This window comes from Mauremys reevesii, linkage group 1, assembly GCF_016161935.1.
Source record: "Mauremys reevesii isolate NIE-2019 linkage group 1, ASM1616193v1, whole genome shotgun sequence".
In the NCBI taxonomy this organism is placed as follows: Eukaryota; Metazoa; Chordata; order Testudines; family Geoemydidae; genus Mauremys; species Mauremys reevesii.
Window position 1 is genome coordinate 319158965 of NC_052623.1, and position 11681 is coordinate 319170645.

Here is an 11681-nt window from a genome sequence, read left to right on the forward strand (position 1 = left end):
TGCTGATGATCTTGATCTGATTGCCTGGTCTGGTGGGCTTGATCCAAAGATCTGACACCGCACAAAAAAGACTGCACCTTGACTGTCTCTATAAAGGACATCCCCCGAGCTTCGGTTGCTCAGACTAATTTAATCTTTTTAAAGACACACACAATAAAGTTCTAAGGTAGGTAGCTCTACAGGAGCCAGTTGGAACTAATTCCAAATGTCCGTTGGCTTCTTTCCTGCCAACGTTCCGTAAAGAAGCTTCCCCAACATGGAGTCTGAGTTATCCTTTGCCTCAGATGCCACAATGGACACCTGAACTCCATTTTGGAAAATGGGATGACCTGTCTAAGTGATACTTGCTGACTGAACATCATTACCATTTGACAGCTGTTCAGAGGCCTATGTGAATGAGCAAACTGGAATGGGTACAAACATGGGAATTCCTCCTTTATCTGAAAATAAACAGATCAAGGTTTAAAAAGTATATACAAAAGATACGGTAAGCAGGAAGAAATGAACAACAGGCACAATTAAAACACAGCTCTAGCTGGCACTCGTAGCAGTGTTAATGAAAGGTGATGAAAAACCCTATTGTCCTACCACACCAAGTCTCAGACTTCAGTCTGGATACTCTGGTGGCTAGGGTGCACTTCCATGTGGTCTGCAGATCTGTCAATGTTCAAAAAGAGATGCTTCCTGCTAATAGTAACCCAGTCCAGGACTCTCAGAGAATTATCCGTGTCTTTATTGACTAATTAAAGTATAACATAATTGGCACCTATATTAACGCTGTATGGCTGTTTCATGTCTTTCTGTGACAGGAGTTTTTCTGGCATAAATTCAGTTAAGAGCAAAACCCACATACCACAATCTACCCAACTGTTATTTCAAGAAAGAAAATAAAGTCTCCAGGGGAAAAAGAATACAGTTATTATATCTGAACTGAACAATAAAATGGTAGATGCTTCAGAGTTGCTTCTGCAACAAGCTGGCATTTCCTCATATTTAAAGGTTCAGAGAGTAAATGAGTGAATGAATTAATCTCCTGACAGTAAAATAACTATATACTCATCTATTCCTCATTGATTCAATAGCCATTTGAACGACTAGCTCTGTCGGATAAATTCTCTCTCGGGGGGAAAAACAATGCTGTTTTTCTAAAAAGAGAAGTGTTTATTGTCACAGGTCAAACCGCATCTTCAACCACAACTGGAGTTTTTTCTTGGTTACCACAAGTGGTTTTGGAGGAAATGGAGTAATGTCCTCCACAAGGACAATGAGGGAAACATGGTCCCCCTAACACGCTCCCATTTTTTTACTATCCTGTTGATGTCCTCTTTCAATGTGGCTACAATAATCATACATTTTCACTTCTGGTCTCCACCAATCATATTTATGTGGCAGCAACTATGATGTTCTTGCTCTTCATATCTTGTGTCACTTAGACTCTATCTTCTCTGAGATCTGAAAATGTGAGATCTGAACAAAAAGATGTTTTTATTAAGATCTGCACTAGCCTTTGATTTTATTTGTTCTTGTGGCCAAATCACTTATCTCTTGGTCTGCTGGAAAAATTAAAAAACATTACTCTGCCACATGTAGCAGTTACTTGGAATTCCCGCTTTAAAAAATTACACTGCCATGTAGGGCTTTAACACATTTTGATAAAGTTCACTTTATCATTAGAGTAATGGGAAAAAATGAAGTGAAGGGAAATTTGGCTGAATAAAAAAAAAATCCTCAATGAGTTTGCAAAGGGGTGTAATGGAAATCACTTTGGGCATTTAAAACTAGACCTGACAAAACATTTAAAATGTTCTATGAGTAGGTCCCTACCAAATTTATGGTCTATTTTTGTAAATTTCACGGTCATAGCATTTTAAGAATCTTGAATTTCACGGTTTCAGATATTTAAATCTTAAATTTCACATTGTTGTAACAAACATGAATTGTGTAAAAGTGTATTTTAAAACACTAAAATATATACATGTAAAGCCCTTAAGACTCCACATTTCTCAAACTGGGGGTCCTGACCCAAAAGGGAGTTGCAAGGCTATTGTGGGTGGGTCACGGTATTGCCACCTTTACTTCTGTGCTGCCTTCAGAGCTGGGTGGCTGGAGAGCTGTGTCCACTGGCCGGATGCCCAGCTCTGAAAGCAGCACTGCCACCAACAGCAGCACAGAAATAAGGGTGGCAATATTGTGACCCCCCCACACACAATAGCCTTATGACCCCCTTTTGGGTCGGGATCGCCAGTGTCAGAAATGCTGTGTACTTTTGTATATTTTTACTCTATAGTATAGGGTACTATTATAGTATAGAGTAAAAGTACGCTAAAGACCAGATTTCATTGTCCGTGATAAGTTTTTCATGGTGTGAATTTGGTAGGGCCCTATCTATGAGACAATGCACTGCAGGAAGACTGACTTTAATATTAAACAGGCTTCTCCATCTCTACTCTCTATGTATGTTTTCTTTAATTTTATTTATAATTTCAGATTAATTCTGACATTTAATTCACAACCAATGACAAGTCATAAAATATTTTGTGGAGATTAATAACCAGAATTCATAGAATCATAGAAATATAGGGCTGGAATGGATCTTGAGAAGTCATCAAGTCCAGCTCCCTGCACTGTGACAGGATCAAGTAAACCTAGACCATCCCTGACAGGTGTGTGATGGGTTGGGTCACAGAGACCCCCTTGGGACTGTCATCTGATGTGCTGAGACTATCTCTGATACTGTAAATATCACCCCTTAGGGTTGGATCTTCACAGTTGACTTCATTCATTACAGTAACTATAATTCTTTTTAATGTTTATCTTAAGAAAAATGGCACTGTTTTCAGCCCTGAATGTGACATAAGTTCACCTGAACTGTTGATAAAATATCAGAAGAATAATTAAGTATTATTTAGCTCAAACATTTTTGTAAGGGTTTTTAATAACTGTCTACCTCTGGCTGGATTTTCATTAACTTCTTTGCTGTATTTTCCAAGAGATTGGATAAAATGTTCACATCCATATTTAGGAGAGAAAATTTTCCTATAGAACATACACTTTCCTGTATCTTTGTTTTTGTAGAAAAAAGAGAATATGTTTAGCAAATATGGCAGCTTGTCATCTGTGGGTAAAAGAAAAAGTAAACACATTAACATCTATCTTGAAAAGGGAGATGAAAGTGATATATAAGAAAATCACTTGCAAAATGTTATGCTGACTGCTAGGTACTTGGAATGAATGGGCTGTGAGGCAAGAAAATCAACAATCAGTCTTGTTATTACATGAAGTCTGGGTGAGTCTGAGAAATCTGCATTTTCTAAAGAAGACTTGTTTAGATTCCAAAAGAAAGAAGGTTCTTAATTAAAGAAGATTACACAATTATTTTAAGATCTTATGAATGTCTAGAAGAATGTTAACATAAACAGCCAAATTATTCTAACTGGTGTTTGCATAGTTACCCTATCACTATACTTGATTAACTAGTCTCCACCATCATAAACAATTGTTATGAAACAACACATAAAAATGAGGATGTGGTATGCAGATGCCCACTTAACATGCTTGCCAATTAAGTCAAAACAACATGAAAGAGGTGGAAAAGTTGGGGCTTTTTTATTTTCTAGCAACTATCTAGCTATTTTGTCATCTTATTGTTATTATAGTAGTGTCCAGAGGTCACAAACAATCACATACGAGAGCCAAGGTTCATCCCCAAAAGCCCTAAATATTATGCTTGTTGCAGATGAACATCCACAGTGATCTTCCTATTAAAATGTTAAAAGTTTTCAAGTGTGCTTGTAATTAAGTAATCATGGGTGCTCAAGTTGGACAGACTGGTCAACTAGTTTCTCTCTCTCCCTTCGTCCCTCTCCCAAAAATTGGCTCATAAATGTTACACCACTTTTGAACTGTGGTGAAAGTCTCTATTTTTAGGGTGTCAGAATTCAGAAAACCCTTATTTTTAGTAACTTCAAATCTGACAGAAATTCTAATCAGTCCCAGATCTAACCTACTAATTTTGAGCTGATATGACTGTTTTATTGATTTTAGAAGAGTGTCAGAATTGGATTTATAATGGAAACTCATCTGGAACATTAGCGATGGAATGTTTGCTGCTACTCCATAATATGGGCACTGAGCTTACTTATTCAATGATGTTCTGTGGCCTTGGATTTTTCCACATCTGTATAATAGATAACACCAAGTTTGCTGACTTAAGAGTATTTTAAAATTCATTAGACTAAAACAAGCAGTTGCTTGGAGACTAGAAACATACAGCACAGACAATGAGACTATCTGGGAAAACATCAATGGTGCTATATTGCCTTTTCATAGAGGTCAGTGCAATAAGCCAGAGGGAGGTTTGGTAGACAAATAGGAAACCCAGAAGAGAACCAGTTTGTCAGCATTTACAGCTGATTACTGTGAGAATAATTTCCCTTAAGTATAGCCTGTGTGGCATTTGTTTAGGAGGAGTCTGTTTGTTCAATAAACCTCCTAAAAACTAAGTCTACCTTCTATATGGTGTGGAATCATTTGCTCAAAGCTAATGAACTAAGGGTTAATGGGATTTTTAACTATGTCAGCTAGTTTGTCCCTGGACTTGGTGGGGAGTGACGAGAGCCCATTACTACAAGAACAAGGAGTATTCTGAGCTGAATACTCCTAGATATGAGAAGGCAACTTGCTACAATTTCTTACATAAGACAAAAGAGTCCTTATGATAGTTGTATATGTTTGGAAAGGTATTCTTAGATTTGTGTCTGCCAAATATTTTTATTCACAGAGTAGCAGAAAAGGAAAGAGGGGAGACACATTCAAATAGAGAGTGAAGTTAGACATAAAAAGGAAGTCAGAAGGGAAGAAAAGTAACATGAGTGAGAATGTGAGGTGGAGTAAAAGGTGTACCCATACACCCAGCTAAAGTAGATGGTAATAGCACCAAAAGAAAATACCAGGTGTAAACATTTAGTTTGGGAAATAGAAACATACGCCCAAGAATTTAGTTAGCCAAGACTGAGAACTGGTAACTTGGTAGTTACATGAGAGATAGGATCATCCTTAAATTAAAGAGAAAGATATTGCTATACTTTAAGAGGATGATTTTGGACATGTGAGTGTTGTCCACTGATTCCTGCTGGTTCCAGTGACCAAACGCAAAGTGTCTCAGATCATTAACTGAGAAATTGAATATTAACAGAAGAAAGTTGGAAGCCCTGTGTCTCTAGCCGGCTGCCATTTGCCTTGTGCCATTGACTGCCATCTGGAGAGCCAAAATACAGTCAACACAAAATACACTCATGCAGAGCTTTGAATATGGAACTTTGCTGGAATAAAGATATACGTTTCTAATTAATGTCTAGCTAAGATTTATTTGCTAGAATGCACATGACTTTGGTCATATTCTCATCTGCATAGATGCTGTGTCTGGCATAGATGTGGTAGGAGGCAAATGTAGCTTCATGCAATCTTTATGCCACATTCCCACCCAACAATTTTGCTGTCAGACAGGGGCTTATTTGTCCGTTGATGTAATTTAGAGATGCCTCAAGGCAGCTTTAAATTATGTCCAGCTGTATTGGGCCTCAAGGAGCAGTTTTGTCAGCCTAGGGTCACTGGAGTGGAGTGGTGTTACATCCACCTCTCCCTTTTCCCAGACCATGTCCATATGCTAGGACAGGGCTACAAAAGAGGGCAGTATAGGGTCATTACATCAGCTTTATGCCATCCGGGGACCTTCCTCACGCTAGAAAGTAGCTCGTCTGCTGACTGGTGCAAAGCAGATAGAATGCAAGCAAGGGACAAGGATCTGGCACACAAATTCTAAAGCTGTAATCTGCAGTTTTCTGCAGAGAAGATAAAAATCATAATGTTTACACTGAAAAAGGTATCTGTTGAAATAAGTGATAACTCGCTCTTAATTTATAACATGTTACTTGGATGTACCTAAGGATGTGCCTCCTTAAGTCTGTTTGCTTTATATGATAATGTTTTTATGAAATCAAAGCATAATGCAATCCATTATCTGCACTTTGGTTAATTTTTCAATGAAATGTATGAGCTGCCTTACTCACTGTATCCTAATGTTATTTACCCTTTTGATTTCTTGTTGTTTGAAGGGTATTAATAAAAATAGTCTCTAATTTACCAAATAGGAGGAGCCCAGAGTCTCCTGTCTTAAACTATATGGATGACTCAGTGATTTTGGGTCTCCTAGAGAAAAATTAGTCTCTGAACAAATGTTTCAAAAGTTTAAGATTATTAAGACTTTAGCTGCTACAGTGGTTCAACTGGTACTATTGGAAAGCACATAATAGAATGGCAAAAATATATTGATATATAAATAATATAAGACATATATTAGATATAGTTTTGTCATTCTATTAAGTGCCTTCCCATAATACCAATACCGTCTGCATTATTTACTACAGTGTGTCTATATACATTGTAGTAAATAATAGAGCATATAAGAATAAAAAATAATACCATTGAAGACAGAGCTTAATTTTGGTTAGCTAAACATTTTTTTAAAATTAGAAGGAAAATCTTCTATTTACAGTTTACCAGCTTGGTCTATTCTCACTACTCACTCTCCTGGTCCAGAACCAAGGGCTGAATACATTCCTCCATGGAAAGAAATATCTGTTACTCTGTGATAAGTGTTGGATGGACCATGTTTACAGAAAATTACATGTAAAATCCTAATATGTTTCCTCTCTAAAGACTAAAGAATAGGGATTTTTTTAATTTTATGGCTGGGTAGGCATTAAGCTGCAGTATCTTGGTGGACAGCCTTTGCATATTGTATATAACCAATGTAAATTTAATAAGGTTGGGAGTTGTTGGGCTAGAGCACGTCTAATAGCTAATCAGAAAGACGTGATATCTAGTAGTACAGAACGAGCCAACACATTGCAATTATTTAAGTAACATTTGCCTATGGGAATAATGGGGGAAGCAGCAGCAAAAGACAAGTGAAAAAAAGTGTTTGTTTTTTCTTTTAAATAATGTTATTTCCTTGCAAGCTTAATTTGAAACAAATATATAAATAAAATGCAAATAAGTATCTTAATGCATCATTGTGGATGAGATTTTAAACGTACAAAAGTTGGGAAATTCAAAGATACTCAGGCCAAGTTCAGCTCACAGATTCGGTAGTTGTTGGTGTAACTCTACTGAAGTTAGCTTCACTCCAAATTTACAGCAGTGTATCTGTGATCAGAATTTGGCTCCAGGCACACGTAAATAATCCCTTTGCCCATATGTAGTAGCTTGTCTCTCCATGCAGAATGTTAACGATAAAGCCTTAAAATATATGTGCAATGTGACTGAGCTGCTGCAGGAAGGAACTACAACTGAGTTTCTTGACTTTTGTGTATTCAAAATTTCAATCATCACTTTTTGTTATTGTAATTAGAGATAAGCTCAGTGTACAACACTGGATCTGAGCTCATGAGAATGTAGGGGAAGTTCAGGTCTAGATGTTGGTCCAAAGCTCAGGTATGTAGTATCTCTACAGTAGGCCACTTGGAACAGTAAATCTGAACAAGACTGAATTTGAAGTATGGATTTCAATTGGAATTTAAACCTCGACTCTAGCATTTGATGTCCTACCCTAGTATTAACATTTTTTCTTGTTTCCTTGTGTTTCATTTATATTTATTTAAAAGAAAGAAAGAAAGAAAGAAAGAAAGAAAGAAAGAAAGAAAGAAAGAAAGGAAGAAAAGGCTGTGGCTGAGAAAAAAGTGAAAACACCTAAAACCAGGAGACTATAATGAATGCCCATCTTTAAGTTTAGTGACTGCTTTAGCAATGCCATAATGTTTCAGTTGAGTGTGTTTGGCTTAGGCTGTGTGATTATTTCTATTTTATATTCATTATCTGAAGAAGAAAAGTAATCTTCTTCACTGTCTCCTTCATAAAAGTTTAAAGACAGCATTCCATTTTTTTTATTTTGTTACAGTACATATGCTGGCATAGTGACTTCTTCCTATTGATTTTCTGTGAAGAGACTCAGCATGTTATTTCACTTCCTGGATTTAGTAAATATTTATTTGACTTTAGCTGAAGATAAATCAGGGAGGGAGGAGGTAAGGAGGGAATCCTTATTGTACTAATAAGACATTAGATCATAAATTCCAAAGAGGATAATTTGCTGCCTTAGGGCTTGTTCTATTAAAGTTAATGGAAAGATTGGCTTCAATGGGCGTTGGATAAATGCCTTGGACTATAATAAGAGAAACAACAACAGACAATTATGCTGTTTCCTTCTGGAAGTTTATTATCCCACTCAGAGCCACGTACAGGAGGAATGATGTTGTTAATTTTGAGCGATGCTTAACCATGTATTAAATGACAGCTGCAGCATGTTGCAAGTCATTGCTCATCAAGAAAGACACACCATTCAAAATATAACAGATAAAAGGGGCAGATCCTTCAACTGGCATAAATTGACTTCAGTGGAGCATTGACAATTTACATGAGCTGAGTGTCTGTCCCAAACAACCTAATCTTGCTTTCATCGAAATAAATGGGATTTTTACTATTGACTTGAGTGAAAAGGCTTGGGCCCATAGAGACCTATGTTGTTGTCCAGTTAACAGTGCTTGAAGATCACTCACTACCAAGTTGCTGTACCGCTGCCCATTATAAAATCTAGAATTCCTACACTGGACCAATCAATACCATTGAAAGCATTACACTGAAGGTCAAAGAAAAGGTGTACTGCCCTTTTGATCAGGACACGCCGGTGAATGAGGACAGACACAGGGATGGATTTTAAGCGGCAGGCCACAACATTATAAAAATGTAACATTGGAGAGGGGCACTATTTGTCCATCTCCCCAGACTCCTTGAACAAGTGATCAGTCAGACCCACAGCAACCTGAAAACACAGTTATATACTATAGAACTACAGGGCGGGAGGGTGGATTCAGCTAAAAGTGTGACAAAAGGTCTGAAAACCCCAGACCAGGGTTTTAATAAATGACTGTGGGAAGCCAGAGCCAGTTGGCTCTTATCTCTCAGGCTGGCCAATGGCAAGGGGGCACTTGGGGAGGAGGGGCCTACCCCTGTATATACTCCCCTTTTGTCTTAAAGCTGTCCAGGACCTTGCAGATCCAGTCAAGTTGCCCATCCATTAGATTGATGGATGGCATTAGATCTGAATGGCAGACTGATGGCAATTCGTTTTTAAATAATAAAGATCCTTTCAAATATAGTAACTAATGAAGGAAAAACCTCAAAAGGCTCATAGGTTGGTTGCGTTTGGAGGCTTAGGCAAAGTTTATCCAAATTATAGTTTATAAACCTTTAAATCTCTTCTGTCTGGGAAGTAGTCTCACAAGAACAGATTTCCTCTCAAAGTTTATGTTGCTTTCTGGTTTAAGCCAAGTCAAAAATATTGCAAGAGAAGCTGTATTTTCCCAGTGCCAGTTCTAGGTAGCCCAAAATGAGGAAATGCAGAACACCTGACAATTAATGTGACAATTAACAAAAGTGACAGGCAGGGTGACAAATGAAATTAACCAAGCATTTGGGAACTTCAAAACCAGCTTGCATTTGGTTTACTTTTAATTCTGGATGAAGGTTCAGGTGGGACAATTCTTATTTTGTTCAGACTGACCTGGGCAAAATTTGGAAGCCTGGAAGGTTATCTAAGAATTTTCTGAACTATTCACACCTCTTTTGTGTGCAAAGTTAGGCTGGGAATCCCTTGAGAACAGGTTTTATGGAAAAATTTCTATTGCCTCATGTTTGCGATTAGGCCAGAAAATACCAAAGGAGCAGCCTCATGGTTTCAGTTTCACTTTAGACAGGAAGCACTGAAGCATGTGAAAAAGTGGGTGGAGTAGGTGATCAGAATTATATTTTTATTAGGCTCAGTGTAACTACCAACAGTTTCTCAATAGGCATGTTTCATCTGACAGCATTTATAAACAGAACAGAAGATAAGTGAATATATTTGTCAAATATTAAACAGCAGTCATTAAATATTTTTGGTAAGACTGGGGTTAGCTTAAAAATGGATTTTCATACATCATTTTGTGTATCATCCTAAGTATCTCATGTAAGTCCACACAACATGTTCAAGTTACCAAAATAGCCTACGTCTGATCAATTTTTGGGTGGCTATGACAAAAATAAATGTTTACCTTGTGTTAATCCTCTCTGTAGAATTATGTGGAGCCTTGAAGAAATATTAGAGAGAAATGAAAGAAGAGTAGAATGAAACACTAAATGAATTCTAAATTCACTTTAAGAAAATGTTTTACTATCACCCACAAGATGGTGCCACTTCCTTAATTTAGAATGCAATTTTACTCTGAAAACTATGTAAAATGATACTTTTATTAAATTAATCCATGTGAAAAGGGCTATGGACAACATAAATCTCATGTAAGCCTTCAGAATAGGGTTTAAGAGGGATTTAAATAATGCGTAGGCCTTGTGCTGGCCCTCTGCAAAATTCAGTCATATTTTTTGGCGTGAATGACTAAAATAAGCTTCACTGCATTGTGTTCCTGTTAGCCCTGGAGAGCTAACCTAACTAAAAGTGAGTTGGATTCTGTTCCTCTCCAGGTATCACCAAAATAGTTGTTTACCAAATTCTAAAGAATTATATCAGTGCAAACATGCTGAAGACAGCAGAACTGCACAGCTATTACTGATGGTATAATTTAAAAAAAAAATAGATTGCAATGTGTAACTGAGGGCATAGTTTGGTTTATAGAATTGTCATTACTGGTGATGATTAATAAGGTGGAAAGAAACCACCTTTACTTTCAGATCCCTACGGGGTTTTCAAAGCTGGCAGTTAGAAAAAATGTTTACTTATAAATTGAGTACATACAATTGAGAAATAATTGAAAGGCAATAAATATATACGCCCACAATGCCATTTTTAGTCACTTTTCAAACTAAAACCACATTTGGCTCTTTTGGTATGTTGAGTGCTGGTCATGGTTGCACATTAGTTCATTATTCAAGACAAAAAACTGTGAGACTAATAAACCTATGGTCCCAGTTGATTATAGACAACATTATATCCATAAAAACGATGTGAAAAGAACATTAAGGTTCCAAAGTTTGGAGATGCCAGAACTCAAGTGCCCTTCTGCACCTATTCACCCCTGCTGCTTCTGGCTTCTGCCCCATTTCGCCTCTGCTCCTATTCATGCCACATCCTCTTGGCTTCTGTCCCTCTTCCTCTCTGTGCCAATCTATCCCCTTGGCTCTCGACCCCCTCAACTCTTATCCACCCTCCATGAGCTCCAGTGTCCCCTTCTCCCTTTGCTTCCCTCACCCTCCCCTTCTACTCCTCCTCACTCACTGGCTTCTGCAACCCACTCTCCCTATGTCTAACCATTTCTCAACCCTTTGCTTTCCAGTGTAACTGTTTCTTCCCACATGGTGCCTGGGCAACAGCCAGGGCAGGGGAGCACTGACAGTACAGGAAAGAGAGCCTCTCCACACTCAGCTCTGGTGCCTGACACTACAGCAGGCTCTGGGAGCAGCAATTGCAGGGAATGTCCTGCTTAGCTGGAGCATGCTCAGTGCAGATGGATGTTGGGGTTTTCGGAGAATTTAGCTGCCAAACTCAAACAAATCTCTGCTGAGCATGTGCAAACTGAGATTTTTTGGAGCTGTATAGATTGGCCAAATTTGGGTGAATTTTCAAGGGGATG